This window comes from Arachis hypogaea, chromosome 6 (assembly GCF_003086295.3).
Source record: "Arachis hypogaea cultivar Tifrunner chromosome 6, arahy.Tifrunner.gnm2.J5K5, whole genome shotgun sequence".
Lineage (NCBI taxonomy): Eukaryota > Viridiplantae > Streptophyta > Magnoliopsida > Fabales > Fabaceae > Arachis > Arachis hypogaea.
This window is the reverse complement of record NC_092041.1, coordinates 69,426,822-69,430,427: the sequence shown is the minus strand read 5'-3', so window position 1 is coordinate 69,430,427 and position 3,606 is coordinate 69,426,822.

The following is a 3,606-nucleotide window of genomic DNA, read 5'->3' as shown; positions in this document are numbered from 1 at the left end:
TGTTGCATAAGTTAGAATAGAAGTTAATGGTGGTGTATGTGTTTGATTAAATGCATAACTCATGAAATAATTGCTACATAGTATCATTTTCATTGAAGTGTGAGCTAGCTTGCTGTTATAAAGGTTCTTATCAGTAAAGAAACCCTTGAGAACAAAAGAAAATAAAACAAAAAGAAAAGGAAGAAGAAAAAGCCAATGTGGCAAGAAAAACAAAGAATAAAGGTTGGACACCAATAGCTTGGACCCTAGGACATATGCCTGTGGTGTTCTTGTACTAGGATATGCTTGGATAAGTAAATTCTGAGGGGTATTTTAAAACCCGGTCACTTAGATCAACTAATTTGGGATGGCCAATTGAAAGTCCACAATAAAGAGCAACTTAGATACAGAACATTTAGTTATCCAAAGCGATGCTGGGTGGTGCGCAAAATTGTGAACAATACTTTTTCACAACTCTCATAATCCCCGGTCATGAACCCCAAAAACTTGGTGTTCAATACCATGGCATTACACAACTTCGCACAATTAACCAGCAAGTGCACTGGGTCGTCCAAGTAATAAACCTTACACGAGTAAGGGTCGATCCCACGGAGATTGTTAGTATTGAAGCAAGCTATGGTCATCTTGTAAATCTTAGTCAGGCAAACTCAATTGGATATGATGATGAACGAAAATAACACAAAGGTAAAGATAGAGATACTTATGTAATTCATTGGTAGGAACTTCAGATAAGCGCATGAAGATGCATTCCCTTCCGTCTCTCTGCTTTCCTACTGTCTTCATCCAATCCTTCTTATTCCTTTCCATGGCAAGCTTGTGTAGGGTTTCACCGTTGTCAATGGCTACCTCCCATCCTCTCAGTGAAAACGATTGCATATGCTCTGTCACAGCACGCGGAATTCATCTGTCGGTTCTCAATCAGGCCGGAATAGAATCCAGTGATTCTTTTGCGTCTGTCACTAACGCCCCGCCTTCAGGAGTTTGAAGCACGTCACAGTCATTCAATCATTGAATCCTACTCAGAATACCACAGACAAGGTTAGACCTTCCGGATTCTCTTGAATGCCGCCATCAGTTCTTGCCTATACCACGAAGACTCTGATCTCACGGAATGGTTGGCTCGTTTGTCAGACGAGCACTCGGTTGTCAGGCGATCAACCATGCATCGTGCAATCAGTAATCCAAGAGATATTCACTAAAGCCTTGATTGCTTGTAGAACAAAAGTGGTTGTCAGTCACCTTGTTCATGGGTGAGAATGATGATGAGTGTCACGGATCATCACATTCATCAAGTTGAAGAACAAGTGATATCTTAGAACAAGAATAAGCGGAATTGAATGGAAGAACAATAGTAATTGCATTAATACTCGAGGTACAGCAGAGCTCCACACCTTAATCTATGGTGTGTAGAAACTCCACCGTTGAAAATACATAAGCATAAGGTCTAGGCATGGCCGAATGGCCAGCCTCCCAAAGTGATCAAAAGATCTAAAGAAAAAGGTTCCAAAGATCAAAAGATTCCAAGATGAAAATACAATAGTAAAAGGTCCTACTTATAGAAAACTAGTAGCCTAGGGTGTACAGAGATGAGTAAAAGACATAAAAATCCACTTCCGGGCCCACTTGGTGTGTGCTTGGGCTGAGCAATGAAGCATTTTCGTGTAGAGACTCTTCCTGGAGTTAAACGTCAGCTTTAGTGCCAGTTTGGGCGTTTAACTCCCATTTGGGTGCCAGTTCCGGCGTTTAACGCTGGAATTTCTGAGGGTGATTTTGAACGCCGGTTTGGGCCATCAAATCTTGGGCAAAGTATGGACTATCATATATTGCTGGAAAGCCCAGGATGTCTACTTTCCAACGCCGTTGAGAGCGCGCCAATTGGGCTTCTGTAGCTCCAGAAAATCCACTTCGAGTGCAGGGAGGTCAGAATCCAACAGTATCTGCAGTCCTTTTTAGCCTCTGAATCAGATTTTTGCTCAGGTCCCTCAATTTCAGCCAGAAAATACCTGAAATCACAGAAAAACACACAAACTCATAGTAAAGTCCAGAAAAGTGAATTTTAACTAAAAACTAATAAAAATATACTAAAAACTAACTAGATCATACTAAAAACATACTAAAAACAATGCCAAAAAGCATACAAATTATCCGCTCATCACAACACCAAACTTAAATTGTTGCTTGTCCTCAAGCAACTGTAAATCAAATAAGATAAAAAGAAGAGAATATGCAATGAATTCCAAAAACATCTATGAAGATCAGTATTAATTAGATGAGCGGGGCTTTTAGCTTTTTGCCTCTGAACAGTCTTGGCATCTCACTCTATCCTTTGAAATTCAGAATGATTGGCTTCTTTAGGAACATAGAATCCAGATAGTGTTAATGATTCTCTTAGTAAAGTATGATGATTCTTGAGCATAGCTACTTATTGAGTCTTGGCTGTGGCCCAAAGCACTCTGTCTTCCAGTATTACCACCGGATACATACATGCCACAGACACATAATTGGGTGAACCTTTTCAGATTGTGACTCAGCTTTGCTAAAGTCCCCAATTAGAGGTGTCCAGGGTTCTTAAGCACACTCTTATTTGCCTTGGATCACAACTCTTATTTTTTTCTTTTCTCTCTCTTTTTTTTTTTTGAATAGAAATGCTTTTTCTTGCTTCAAGAATCATTTTTATGATTTTTCAGATCCTCAGTAACATGTCTCCTTTTTCATCATTCTTTCAAGAGCCAACATTCATAAACCACAAATTCAAGATACATATGCACTGTTTAAGCATACATTCAGAGAACAAAAATATTGCCACCACATCAGAATAATTAAACTGTTATAAAATTCAAAATTCATGCAATTTTTTCTTTTATCAATTAAGCACATTTTTATTTAAGAAAGGTGATGGATTCATAGGACATTCATAACTTTAAGGCATAGACACTAAGACACTAATGATCACAAGACACAAACATGGACAAACATAAGCATAAAATTCGAAAAACAGAAGAATAAAGAACAAGGAAATCAAGGAACGGGTCCACCTTAGTGATGGCGGCTCTTTCTTCCTCTTGAAGATCCTATGGAGTGCTTGAGCTCCTCAATGTCTCTTCCTTGTCTTTGTTGCTCCTCCCTCATGATTCTTTGATCTTCTCTAATTTCATAGAGGATGATGGAGTGTTCTTGGTGCTCCACCCTTAGTTGTCCCATGTTGGAACTCAATTCTCCTAGGGAGGTGTTTAATTGCTCCCAATAGTTTTGTGGAGGAAAGTGCATCCCTTGAGGAATCTCAGGGATCTCATGATGAGTGGGATCTCTTGTGTGCTCCATCCTCTTCTTAGTGATGGGCTTGTCCTCATCAATGGGGGTGTCTCCCTCTATGTCAACTCCAACTGAATAACAGAGGTGACAAATGAGATGAGGAAAGGCTAACCTTGCCAAGGTAGAGGACTTGTCCGCCACCTTATAGAGTTCTTGGGCTATAACCTCATGAACCTCTATTTCTTCTCCAATCATGATGCTATGGATCATGATAGCCCGGTCTATGGTAACTTCGGACCGGTTGCTAGTGGGAATGATTGAGCGTTGTATAAACTCTAACCATCCTCTAGCCAC